The 14381-nt window shown below is 42.7% G+C and overlaps 1 protein-coding gene across 6 annotated transcripts in view; it reads left to right on the forward strand.

Annotated features, from left to right (window-relative positions):
- SLC45A3 (solute carrier family 45 member 3) overlaps positions 1-14381 on the forward strand; it is a 103453-nt gene that overhangs the window by 19590 nt on the left and 69482 nt on the right. For 2 of the 6 annotated variants that reach the window (XM_042462922.1, XM_042462924.1), the window contains one exon: positions 5527-5712. The exons of 2 other annotated variants lie outside the window; for them this stretch is intronic. The gene's annotated coding sequence lies outside the window, so the exon portion shown is untranslated. Of the gene's footprint in view, positions 1-768; positions 833-5526; positions 5713-14381 lie in introns of all 6 variants that reach the window. 2 more of the 6 variants (XM_042462920.1, XM_042462923.1) reach the window with 2 other exon arrangements.

Raw genomic sequence — 14381 nt, forward strand, 5'->3', positions numbered from 1 at the left:
ACTAAAAACAAATGGCAGCAGGAATCCAGTGTAAGTTTAAACCAAGATATTGTGTTCTCTGTCTTGTGGACAAATGTTATCCATGGAGGCACTGCATAAGTGTATAGTGTGAAGTTGATTACTTGGAGCTCTTTGACACTATACAATTATATGATTCCACTTTAAGTATCATGGCAACCCTTTATAAAATCCTGGGATTTGCAGTTAGGGAGAGGTATGTAGAATTCTGAACTGGACAGCTCAAGTGCTCCATCAGACTACAAACCCCAAGATTCCATAAGATATTGCCATGATACTTAAAGGGGAATTATAATGCTGTAATTGTGTAGTGTCAAAGGGCCCCATGTCTGATGGGAGATGGGAAAACACTAGTCTGCACAGTGCAGTCTCTCAAACAACCATCCAGGGCAGCCCTACTAAGACCACACTCCCAGAACACAGATAGCACTATGTCCCAAACCCTGTTTGTTTTCTGAAAATATTTTGTAATGAGGTGAGCCCTAACATTAGACAGAGTGAAGCAGCTGCTTCAAGGCAGGAGACTGAAGGTGTCATCAAAGGTATTCAAATGATGGCTGCAATGGGGATCAAATCATTGCTGCCAAAGGAGTTCCATCTCAGGTGAAAAACTAATGTGACTAGCCCAGAATATTATGCACATTGCCTTTGTGAGAATGCAAACCATCTTCTGCTCAACTTCAAACAGCAAAATCTTTTGGGCTGGCTCTGTTTCCTGGTCTCTACCAGCTGCTTTCTTTTTGCCTACAGGAGTGGCCAGATGCTTATAGGACAAGATCTGGCATCAAGAGAAGAAGCATAAAGTGATGCCCAGGTAGAACTTGCCTTGTCTCCCCCTCACTTCCCCAAAACCCTTCCTGTGTGATACCAGGCTGCCCAACACAGACATTTGGTGGACAATGGACACTCGAGGTGGGGAGGTGGCAGAGAAGTATCCTGCTATTTCCTTACAGCCAGATGCATGATAATGGTGTCATTCTCTGGGATCTCTGTGGGATTCCTGGGAGCTGCTGGAGGACATCTTCATTGAAATGTGTCTGGCTATAGAGACATAGCTGGATTCTCTGCTGATACCCCTCCTTGTTCCCAATCAGTTGCTAAATGAGTGAAATTGGAGTCCTTAGCATGGCATAAGTGGATGTCATTGCATATTGAACTCTTATTTCCACAGTGGCCAGAAGAAGAAGACAAATGTTGGTGGTACCTTAGTGTTTGTCACTAACAGGATGCCAGTCAAAATCTTGCTGTCCTTCCACACAGTGCATGAAATTGGCCAGTGATTTTCTAGTATAAAACTAGCAGTTTTCAGAGATGCTAAGGTTTAGACCCCCCCTCACAACATGATAACTTGAAAGATATTTAGGACTGAATTAGATGAAATATTGACCTGTGATTTGAGCTATCATCTCTCTATATTTTTGTAACAAACCCTCCCAAAACCCAGACCTCACTCTCAATTCAATTCAGGACTACGGTACCAGGGAAGAGGGAGCTGGCACACATAACTTTTTTCACTGCCAAGCAGGAACTCACAGTGGTTTAAGAGAGCTGTCCCCCTCTTACTATTTTGCTTTACTGTCATAACTGAGAGGAGGAAGAGTCATATCTTGATAGCTTGGTTAACTAAAAACTCTGTTGGCATGTCAGTTTTAGATAATGGAGAAATCTATGAAGTCATCTAATCAGGCAGGGGCAGCTGATCTGACAGTTATCCTTCCTCCTTGATTTCGTGCAAGTTAAAACAACTGTATTCTTTCCAACCACAAATGTATATACAAAATGAAAAAATTGTGACAATTATCTGTATCTTATGCCCACTTTCTGAAAGTCAATGCAGACAATTCCAAATTGGGCCCTAGTATATAGTCCTTTAATGCAGAAAACTTGGTTCAGGATAAATGTGACATTCAGTAGTCATGATTCAGTCAAAGTTGTACAAAATGGTCCAAAGTACTGCTCCAGAAAGTTGGTTTCACCTGGATTTGTATGTTAAATATATAGGGCAATCTCTTTGGACATGATTTCTGCTCATTTCTGGAAGTTGTTTTCTAGCTGCTAAATATGACTGATGGGTCTGAATCAAATGGCTAAAGTGCTATTTGGACCACTGTAATGATTTGGAATATGTGATTTCTTTCTTTCTTTCTTTCTTTCTTTCTTTCTTGTTTTGGTTGTCGTTATATTCCAACAGGAGTGGAGAATTTTTTAGGGGCAAAGTCTGGATTCTATCCCTTTAAGTCCTTTGCAGGCTAGATAACCAGGGACAGGGGCCGGTGGGTGGGTAAGACCATGTCAGGAGCAGGTCACAGCTCCTCATGCCATTAGGCTTCTTCCTCAAGGAATCTCTGAAAGTCCTTTAGGTGATGCTTAGCCTGGGAAAAGCCCACACAGAGCAAAACTAGTTGGCTGAGGGTCCAAATAGAGGAGAGTTGGTCCAACTTGTGCCTCATGTGCAGTGGCATTGCTGCTCTTTCACTTCTCCTGAATGAAGAAAATGGGGGGGAAAGTGAAAGAGTGAGTGTTGCTGTTGTTGTATGCCTTCAAGTTCACTCTGACCTAAAGGTCTAAAACACATTGTAGAAGTAATCCAGTCTGAGACCCCTTTAACTGTCCTAAGGAATTCTGGGAACCATAGTTTTGTGAGACATTTAGCCTTCTGTGTCAGAGATAGCTCTGGTGCCACAATAAACTGCAATTCTCAAGATTCCTTAGCACTGAGTCAGGGCAAAGCAGTCTCAAACTGGATTATTTCTGCATTGTGTTTTGGACCATAGTGACCTTATCACTGGGTTTCCTTGGCAAGAGTAATTCTGAGGAGGTTTCAGTCTTCCTCTTAGGCTGAGAGAGTGTGCTTTGCTCAAGGGCATCCACTGGATCACCACGGCTGAGCAGGGATTTTAACCTTGGTCTCTCATTGTCCAACACTCAAACCCTCTGTATCATGCTGGCTTTAATGAGACAACTAAGTCTTAAGATGGGATTGTATTAGTGGATGCATGTTTATTTCAGAGAAAATGTGGTCTCCTCCATGTGTGGTTTTCCTCCATGGCTCCTATTTGGCTCCCACCCATTCATACTGGGGTAAAAGACATGGAGGGAACTGGGATGATCCGGATGCCCCTCCCCCGAATCGCTCCGTTAGCAAGTGCCCACTACAAATTGAAATCGAATGCATTTTGACAGAAATCGAATGCATTCTGTAGATTGGCCGCTGCCAATCAAGCTATCGTCATGGTGACATTTGCAGGGCATCGGGGGAAGTGTCCTCCCTTTTTAAAGAGCCAGGCACAGGGGTTTCAGCGGCTGAAGCAGGGAGAGAGATGCCTCTCTCTCTGTGTCTCTTTTTTAATAAACCTGTGGGCTTTTGGGTCAGATCTGCCCCTGTCCCAGGCAGAGGATGGGATTGCCATGCATTTTTTTTCCTTTTAAAAGCAACATTAGCTTTCCCTTTGCTTCCCTTGCTGTATCTGCTCAAGAAGACAAATCATTCGCATGTTCGCTCAAAAAAAAATTGGTAAAAATGTAACATTGTTTGCAACATTTGTAGCTTCTCCCTCTGCAGAAAGCAAGTGCAAGCCTGGCTCTATCTGCCTCTGGAATAGAAACCATGCGCATGTGCGCTCAAAAAAAAATTCTTAAAAATGAAACATACATTCTGGAATAGAAACCATGCGCATGTGCGCTCAAAAAAAATGGTTAAAAATGAAACATACATTCTGGAATAGAAATTGTTTGCATTTGAAAAGGGGGGGGGTTTGCCTGACATGAGCTCCGTTCATCCTCCTGCAAGGGAAGGAATGCCCAGCGACAGAGGGCTTTGGGCAGGGGATGCAGGGAAAAGAGGCTCCTAAAGAATGCCTTCCCTTGCTCCCTTCTGCCCAGGGCTCTTTCCTCCTCCCCCTCCCCTCCGATGAGGGGAGGAAATGCCTTGCCCTTTGCCCACCCTCTGACCTAAATCCCTCCCTCAATTTGCCTCGATCGTGATCGAGGCCAAGTTCTCATTCCCAGGACCCGGGGTTTTTAAAAAGAAACGGTATTTGCGCCGATTTCAAAAGACCCGCGCTAGGGGCCATTTAACACGGAACGGGTGTGCAAGCCCCGGATTCGCTTGTGTGAGATTCGGGGTGAGTAGGAATTTCACGTGATTGAATCGGTTTCAAAACCGATTTTTTTTGTAATGTGAATGAGTTGGCTATCAGAGAGAATGATGACTATTTTTGTTAGAAAGGGGAATAGAGTTGGGCAGAGCTAATATATAGCCTGTGGACCTACTTGAGGATCTCATTTTAGCAGATTTAGTAATAATTGAAAAGCAAGTTGATTAATTGTCAACAGAGGCCCTTCCAGTAGTAGTCTTGTCCCATTCTGATTCTCACCCTGCTGCTGACTCTTTCACCTTGTGAGGATGACCTCATGTTAGTCCCTGCTGCAGGTGGGCACTTTTGGCCTTGGCTCATTGAAAAATACAAGCTCTGTCTGGAACTCAGAGCATAGTGAAAGCAGCTAGCATTAACATTTCTCCATCTACCTTCCTCAGACACTAAATAAATGACGTTTCCTGGCTAGAAATCTCTCCTCACAGGTTCTGAACTCTTGTTATTTTTATAAATATAAATAGAATCCAGCTCTGTTCACTTGCAGAGTGAGAGCTGGAAACCATGTGGAGTTTGTACGGGAAACAGTGCTGAGTTTTTATTTTAGTTTAGTTTTTGCAACCTTCAGTTGTCTCAGAGAGCCATGCCAATGGATTTGTTCCCATTGGTTCGTATGACTGCAAGTGCAGATGTTTCACATGATTTTCCCATGCAATCTGGGTTCCGGTCTGCAAGCAGTTTGGACTGAACAGCTGTCCAAAGTAGAAAACAAGGTGGCATTTGTGCCATTGCTCCAAAGTCAAATGAAAAGTGTGAAGGACAAGAAGCTAGGGAAGGGGAGAAGTCAAATAATATGTGGCATTCTTAATTGTACCTTATGAAGCAGACACATTTGGCTTATGTCCTGGCCCAGTCATGAGCTAATATAAATGGTCCTAGATCCATTGACTTATATATCTGTGAATGCTTGTCTAATTGGGAAACAGATGTTTCCAACCTTTCCATGTGTGCTTCTGTTTATGAGGATTTGCACAAACATCTATTTGGTCACGCAGATGTTCAGGGAAGGTTCACATTCACATACGGATAAAGAATTGAAACAAACTCACACTATGTGAAGATCTAAATGGACCTAAGTGTGAAATTAATTTTCATGCAAATACGCATGGAGCTGAAACAAACTGTCCATTTATCATTTGCAACTGGCAGATGGGTGGCAGAAAACATGGACACAAATCTGTGAGGTCTCTCTCTGTAGTAGTTGTCTGTCCCACTAAAAGCTTGTCAGGTATTAAGATCAAAATTAAACTGAGCCCTCCATAAGTTATGGAAGCAGAAGATGAGTTCACTGAGTAAGATCCTTTATTGATTCCTCCTGGTGCACATACTATTGTCTCTTTTGTTTCTTCTTCAGCTCTGTTTCCCTGACAGTTGTTCAATAGTAGAGTGCTAATGAAGAAGACGTAGAGTACTAGAACAAGAAATTGCTAGGTGCAGAGAACCCTTGCGTTCAAGATGAGTCCACTTGAAGCTGCTGAACAGGTTACTCCCTTGAAGATCTTTGGTACATGCAATGTTCACATCCCTGAAGCAGAAGCTGGTATGTTATTTTAAAGAAGTAATGAATCAGTATTGTAGGCTATATTTCAGAGGAAGGAACTAGCAAAACAACTTCTGAGTATTTCTTGCCTGAGAAAACCATAAAATTAATGGGTCACCATAAGTCAACAGGCAACTTGAAGATACACCACACACACATCATTATTTTATACAGTGTAAGAGGTTACCTGCTGCTACTTACTGGAAGAACACCACATTAGTACCACATTATTTACACAGTACTTTTCTGAATTAGAATGGGGATGATTTCCCAAAATATACTGAAAATAGAAAAATGCCTAAAAATCCCAAAGGATATTCCCCTGAAACATTGGGCAGTAATAAGTAAATATTACTCAATACATTTTTCTAAAAGAAAAAAAAAATGCTTTAAGCAGTCTCTACATTATTCACAAAAGGACAAAATTGTTACCTTATTACTCCAAAAAGTAGCATTTTGCAGGTAACAAAGTTACTTCTAGTGCATTACTTCTAAGCCATGGAGGCAAACACACTTTTGTCAGAACTTTGTTTCTTTCTTTTCCTTTCAAGACTGTGAGGATTGATACAAAAAGAAATACAACTGGGAGGAAATCCAAACTAGTAAAAATCCTCTAATTTATGAGTTAGAGCTTGCTTCACTTCTCGGTTGTTCAATAATAAATTATTTCTCCATCCTTACCCCAAATTCCAAAATGTCTGAAGCATGATTTCCATATTTGTCAAGTTACTTCTACTTTATTTGCCAAATGGGTAATGAAAAGTATGATATATATATATATATGTGTGTGTGTGTGTGTGTGTGTGTGTGTGTGTGTGTGTGTGTGTCCTAAATATCCTAAAGGTACTAGATCCTGTCTGACCTTGGAAGCTAAGCAGGGCAAATTCTGGTTAGTACTTGGATGGGAGACTGTCATTATACATTCATCAGTCTTTCTATAGTACCATTACTAGAAGCTTTTGATATCTTATATGACATTGCAAAAAGTAATCCAGTGTGACTTACAAGGATTTTAGTTTAATTACTTGAAGATAGTTAATACTATAGTGGGGGGAAAATTAGCGCTTAAATTCCTAAGAAATCATGTTTGTCAAGTAAGGAGTGTGGAATTTTTCAAGGATAAATAGTATTTATTGGTAGACCTGCCACTCCCAAAATATATCTGAAACAATATTATGACGGGCAGCTCAGTTTATTGCTCAGATTTTAGTTGTTAAATAACAGAGATAATATGCTGCCTGTGGGCTCCATGAAGGTGAGGAAAGGAGGGAAAGACTGAAAATGCTTCTGACGCCATTGCTTTCTCTTCTAGTGCCTGGAAATCCAACAAAAATTGATTTTAGAGGCTTGAAAGTAATAAATAATAGATTATTATTCAGCAGAGTCTGTGGGTGGAGCTGGTTCATTGTTTTCCTGAAATAAAATGATAGCAAAAGTAAAATTTTGAAATAAAGAACAGTATAAAAATGTTTTGAATAAACCTGTTTTGTGTTCAGTGATTAAATCGGTTAGTATATTTTCATTTAAACCTTTGATGGAGTGGGGAACTTGTTGCCTCCCCTATGATGGCATCAGTGCAAGTCCTTTGTACAGAAATCAACATTGCCTTCACCCCACAGAGACTGAAAGCCTTCATACACAGCTGTGATAAATATCTGTGGAATATAATGAGGCATTTCTAAGCACAGTTGCATCGGATCATGGCACATGTGTCTTTAGGGCAGGTCTGTTAACTTCGGAATTAATTCCATTGAAAAGAGGGACACTCAACCAGTATTCAAAGATATAGCTGTGCTAGTCTGTAGAGAGGTCTTGTGGCACCTTTGAGACTAACTGAAAGAAAGAAGTTGGCAGCATGAGCTTGACTTAAGTCTACTTCTTCAGATGCATATAATGGACTGGAAAGCCAGAGACAGAACTATGAAACGAAAGCTCACGCTGCCAACTTCTCAGCCAGTATATATCCCCATCCATTCATCTGTAGCAAAGACTGTGCTTTTATATGAGTGCCTTCACATTTAATGCCCTGCGCTCCTTCACAGAATTCTACAAGAGGTCAGACAATGGCTGCATCCACACTGAAAAAATAATCCAGTTTGAAACCACTTTAACTGCCAGGGCTCAATGCTGTGGACTCTTGGCAACGGAGGAGGACGCCTGTCCAGGTGAGAAATAACCCGGTTTGGCCCACCCAGAGCGGAGCAGGCCTACAACAAACTCCAACTCCCAGAATTCCATAGCCTTGACCTAGACAAAGAGTTAAAGTGGGGCCAAACCGGGTTATTCCTCCCGTGTGGATGCAGCCAATGACTCCCAAGCCAAGGCAGGTAACAAAGGCGCAAAGGAGGGAAAGGTGACGTGTCCAGTCTGGCCCAGTTGGGGTGGGGTTCTTGTTTTGGGGTGTGTGTGTGTGTCTTACAAGCCCTCCTTCAGACGGAGGGGAAAAGCCAAATCACCTCATTCACTCCTCCCAAAAAAGCCCAGCCCTGCGCATGCGCTCTCCAGGCCAGCGATTTAAAAGGGCGGTAGGGAGCCAAAAAGCCCGGCTTGGTCCTTGGGAGTCGCCAAAGCCAAGCGAAGCGGAGGAGGAGGAGGAGGAGAAGGAGGAGGAGAGCCATGCCGGCAGCCCCCCTGGCCCAGGTAGCCCTCCTTTTGGTCTGGGGACCAGGCGTCCTCTTTTCCCAGGGCTTCTCTCTTCCATTCCCAGCCTTCTCCAGCCTCCCCAAGGTCCTCCCTTTGGAGAAGGACTAAGGAAGCGAGGGTCTGTTGGAGGCTTTATGGGGGGGGGTGTGTCCTGTCCTCCATTTTGTGGCGCCTGGTCCTCCGAAGCGGTCTCCTTGGACTTTGGCGCCTGAGGCAGAACGGAGCATCTCTTTTTGCCCTCCCTTGCAAAGCCTTGCCCTCCTTGAGGCTGCTTTTCCCGCGGGGAATTAAAGGGTGACCCCCCTCCCCACCGTCCTCCTTTTCCCGGACAGGTCCTCCGTTCTCTGCAGGAGGGAGTCCCAAAGGTCCTCCATTTGGAGCAGGACTAAGAAGCGTTGATAGAGGGTTGGTGACTTTTCTTTGGTCCTGTCCTCTGGAGTCTCCTCCTTAGCGGGGAGGGGTCCCTCGGAGCGGCCCTGGGTTCAAGAGCGGAGGAGGGCGGGCGCAGGGAGGCGTCCAAAGGAGCATCCTCCTGGGCCCCTCAGGCAAACTCTTCCCTTCGCTTCTGTCCTGTCTCCCTTCTTCTTTTTCTCTCTATAGCAAGGGACGAGTCTCTTCTTTCAGCCTCGCCGCCCTCCTCTCGCTTTTTCCCTCAGGAGGACTCACCTCCACCATCTCCTCCTCCTTCTCCCTTTGCTCCTCCTAATTGTCCGTCTCTTCCTTCTCCTTTTTCTTCCTTTTCCCTTTTCCCCCTTCTCCTTCTCTTTCTTCTCTTCCATCTCCTTCTCCTCTTTCTCTTCCTTCTCTTCCTCTTCCTTCTGCTCCTCCTCTTCTCTTCCTTCTCATTCTCCTCCTTCTCTTCCTTCTTCTTGTCCTCCTTCTCCTTACCTTCCTTTTCTTCCTCCTCTTCCTCCTTCATAGAATACAGTCCCTAAGGGCCCTGCAGTCCATGCAGGAACTCTCACTCAGAGCATCCCTGACAGATGGCCATCCACAGCCTCGGTTTCAAGACCTCCAAGGAAGGAGATTCTGCCACTCTCTGAAGGAGTGTCTTCTTCTGCCCAACAGCTCTAAGGAAGTTCCTCCTAATAATGGAGCAGAATCTCTTTTCCTCTACTTTGAATTCGTTGCTCCGGGTCCTATTCTCTGGAGCAGCAGAAAACATATGACATCCCTTCAAATATTTAAACAGGGCTATCTGTTCAAGGGCCCATTTGTTGGTCTTTTTGGCTGTCCATAGTATCCTCAGCACTCTCCTTCAGGACCACATCTCCAATGGATTTTATCACACGTGAGGAATTTCTCTTAATTTCGAATGAAAAGAAAGTGGGGCCAGAACGCATGCACATGACTCCGCTAGTTCAACGAATTTACATGAATGCAAATTGTGTTCAAACTGGCTCCCCATTGCCCGAAAATAGCATGCCATTGCCCAAATTTGCGTGTGGCAGTCTATCACGCAATAACGTGAAACCCCATGATTGTGCTCAGACTGACTTCCCATTGCCCAAATTTGCATGTAGTGGGTTATCACGCAATAACATTAAACCCCATGATTGCGCTCAGATTGCCATTGGATTATACTTCCAATTCTCCTTGTCTGCTAAATTCCAATGAGTTGATTTTCTTTCTGTTGGCTTTCTTCCACACCCCCACTTGGCTATTCACAATGTCTTTACTAGCAACAAATCCTTGACTGAATCTACATTTAAATTATTCCTTTCATTTGCCCATTGTGCTGAGGCTTAGGGGAAAACTTTTCAACATTTATTTGGTGTCCTAAAGCAGATCATTGCTGTCTTTTCCCTTCCAAGCTTTGAGCAAGCCTTGTCTGCTGCTGCTGCTCCTAGGAAAAAACAACTGTAGAAGGGTCTATCCTCTCCCCCTATTTGCAGTGAGGATGAATGTGCCAAGTAGACACATTTCTTGAAGGGGAGCAGCAAACATGGTGCTACTCAATGTGCTACTTAGTCATGGTCAAAATGGAGGACATTTTGGAATTCCTCCTGGACAGAAGATTGAAAAGTAGGACATGTCCTGGAAAAGGAGGACACCTGGTCACCCTGGTCATGACTGACCTGTATGCAACTCCGCCCCCCCCCAGCTTCTGGCTGCTCTTTTAACCTGGCCCAGAGGGGGCTCAAGGGCCACTTCATTACATGCTGTAGCAAATGTTGGAGGTGGGGAGTGGGAACAATGTTATAAGTGAATGAATTCATGAATGCACTTGCCTTTCGGCCAGAACTTAGGAAAGCTACCTTTGGGGACTGCAACTCCCAAAGTGCTGCAGGAGGCTGTGAGCGGTTTTCCAGAATTGAAACTCTTCCCAATTCTTTCCTCAGCTGTTGATTTGTTGTTGTGCTGACTTACTGCCATGTGCTTTCCAAGTCATTTCTGATTTATGGTGACCCTAAGGTCATGAGGTGTTTGTGGCAAGATTTGTTCAGATGAGGTTTGCATTGCCTTCTCCTGAAGCTGAAAGAGTGTGACTTGTCCAAAGTCACCCAGCAGATTTCTGTAGCTGAGTCATAGTCCAACAATCAAACTACTACACATAATAATAAATCTTCAGCCCAGGAGTTGGTGAAGAAATGCGGGGCTGAGCATCAGCTCAAGTTCATCTCCCCCATCCTTCCTATTTCTTCACTGGCTTTCCTGGGTCCATGACCTGCTTTTGGCTCTACTAATCTAAACAAGAACTTGGAATTCTGAGTTAATTATCTCAAGCTCTGATAGGGCTGCTGAAACTACTAAATATGTAGAGCATAGATTTAAATTTGACACAGTCCAGTTGGTTAGTTATCTTGCGCAGTACAAACGAAATGCTTGCTTTCAAGTACCTTTCATGTGTCAAGGGGGAGAGACTACAGATCTTTCCTGGAACACTTTATTTTGTGGATTATCCCTTTCATCCTACTGTACAATATGGTGTTGTCTTAAGCATTTCTGGAAGCTAACTGATCACCCACTGAATAGCAGGAGGACTCTTGGGTATTGTTTGGTAGTTAATTACTGAAGAGCAGGAGGACTTTTGGGTGTTGTGCAGAAGTTACTTCTTTTTGGAAGTATCAGTCTATGATTCTAGGCTCTATCATCTGTACTGACTTAATTCATAATGCAAGGCTGGAATGGCTTACAACTAGGTTACCCCTAAAGAACCACTTGTTTCTCCATATAAATATACCCCAAGGCCTTGCCCTGAGTGGCCCTGCCAGGTTACGTGAGGTGGGTAACAAATAGGCTGAGGTAGCTTGGTAACAGAACATCATTAATAGAAGGGCTTGCCTGGTGCCATTTTCACAATTTTTGCCTTCATGCTTTTTAAATAACTTTGCTTTAGCCTGAGCTTAAACTTGAAAACCCCAGGGGTTTTTTTTTTTTTTTTGGTTAGAAAAAATTGTTGTGAGATGTTACCATCTTATGTATTCAGCCATAGAATTGCAGAAATAAATAAATGCCTATTTTCCTCACAGTGCCTTAGACCAATTCAGTATGAAATTAAAATGGCAGCTATATCCAGTCTGCTGAACCTGATTGAATCATTGGGCTGGAATTTTTTGTTCTTCAGGGGAGGGCAGGGTAAGTGTCAATGGTTGCCCTTGCCAGTGTTCTGGGGCATTGGCAGCTGTCCAAAAATGCCAGGTGCTGATGCCAACCTTCCGTATAAATGAAGTAACATCACTTACTATTTTAAGCTCTGTTGCATGACAGATTTCCCCTTTTCATCTCAGTAACTTCCATTGTGGCAGCTTTGGAACTGATTGCGCCATGCACAGGACACCTCTTGTTAGTATTTGAGATGAAAGTGGGTTGAATGAATATGCTGAATACAGGTTGATTGACAAGCTCCACACACACACACACACACATATCCCATCACAAAGTCAGGTTCTGTGTACATTCTGCCATGCAGAAGTAGCAAAACCTGGTGGCAGAAGATTCTATAGTTTGGAAGTAACTTTTTCAAGTTTCAAAACCTTGAGAATGTTAGATATATGAATTGGCCCTTGCCTAGCTGTGATAAATGCTTACCAATGTTTCTCTCTCAAATACTGTGAATATTTCATAACACTTATGCCAAAGCAAACATGGAATTCCAATTGCTCAGCTTCTCCTACTAAGAGCCTTTACCTAATAGCTAGCTGGATGTTATCTTCTTGTTTGGCTTGTTGCTGCCACAGGCAATGAGGAAACAATCATTTGTTTTCTAATGTTTTTGATACAGTCTAGTTGTTGGTGCTAGACAGCAAGCAGTAATTCAGTTGTCTCTTTTAAAATGTGTTAACGAATAGCTTACAAGCAGTATGCAACATTTTGTTTCACATACTCTTTTACTAACCTTGCCTGTTGAATAGGCCTGTGTTAAATCAAGTTTGTGCACTCCTGTATCAGAAGGTAATCCAATAAAAGCTATCAGCTTGTTTTTTCTCTTCTTTTGCTCTCTTTTGGAAGCCTGAATAATGGATTCTCTAAGTAGCACTAAGCCCTTATGACAGAGAAGGATATAACCCTAGTGTTTTAGTTGGGATTATCTGAGATACAGAGCACCTGCTAATTCAAGCATGTAGCAGAAGTTTAGTGCAATGATAATGGAAAGTGCAAATATTTGAGTAATGAGTAGCTTAAATGCTCTTAACCATGTTCAGCTCAGAACCAGTATGGTGATATATTTAGGCCTCCTTATCATTTCTTCTTTGTAACTCTTCTCTCTCTGTGTACGCTTCCTCATCTATTATGGATGACAAGCATATATTCTTGGAAAGTTCAATTCTTTGAGTAGTTCCCAAGTGGATTCCTAATGCTCTTGAGGAATAAGCTGGCCAGTGATTAAAAGAAAGGAAAATAAACCACAACAGTCTTTATGACAACAAATGTTATTGCATTGTGGTTTCAGTACAGAATATTTGTCTAGATACAAAATGTATACATGTATATGGAGTATTAACAATGGTCAGGAGATATAGATGTTTTCATATAGTAACTATAAAGGGTCAGTGAGACGACAGGAACAAGCAAGGTATGGGTTCCTCTTTGAGCAATCTCTCTGAAACAAGCTGAAACTATCTTGTTTCTGTGTTGGTGTGTGCCTTCAAGTTGTTTCTGACTTATGGCGACCCTTGGCAAGTTTTTTTAATAGAAGATTTGCCATTACCATGCTCTGAGGCTGAGAAAAAGCCAGTGGGTTTCCATGGCTCAGCCAGGATTCAAACCCTGGTCTTCCAGTTCCCTAGTCCAACACTCAAACCATCACACCACACTGGCCCTCATCTTGGTTCTGTAAACTTCATTAATAATGAGATAGTAAATTAATAGGCATTCTTATTCCATATGTCGATATGCAGTCAGCTTGCTATATCCACAGATTCAAGCATCCACAGTTCTAAAAAGCAAATCTTGATCTTTCCATTTTATATAAGGGGCACAGTTTTGCTGTTCCATTGTATTTCCTGGGACCTGAGTATCCACAAATTTTATTATCCATGGGGAGTCCTGGAACCAGACCCCAGCAAATACCAAGGACTGACTGCAGTGCTATCTTGACATGTTAGAAGTAACATTGGTTTAATATATATTTCCGGGGGGGGGGGGCACATGTGCACATGTACATGTGTGCCAAACTAGGAAAAGGGGTGGGGGTTGTGTCTTGGAGCACATAGCATGTTTTAGCACAAATGGATGTTGTAATACTGAAATGGTTCCAAAGGTGTACAAGGAAAGAGCAATCTCAATTTAATAGCATTTTTAAAAACAACAATATTGTGATAGGAAAGGATTCCCATGCAATATAACTCTTAATAGCATATGTTATTGATTTATTACATTATATCTTGCCTTTCCTCCAAGGTAGCCTGCACAGTGAATAGAAATGCATACCTACCTAATAATTAAGGTAGTGCCTTCTTCAGACCTGGAATGATCTGTACTTTTCCTTAAAGTAAAGAACAGGTTGCTTTCACACTTGTAGGCAAATTCTGTTTATAGATGACAAATTAAATATGTCTGTTGCTGTTTCTAGGGCCCCAAGA

The sequence above is a fragment of the Sceloporus undulatus genome, chromosome 4, assembly GCF_019175285.1.
Source record: "Sceloporus undulatus isolate JIND9_A2432 ecotype Alabama chromosome 4, SceUnd_v1.1, whole genome shotgun sequence".
Classification (NCBI taxonomy): Eukaryota; Metazoa; Chordata; class Lepidosauria; order Squamata; family Phrynosomatidae; genus Sceloporus; species Sceloporus undulatus.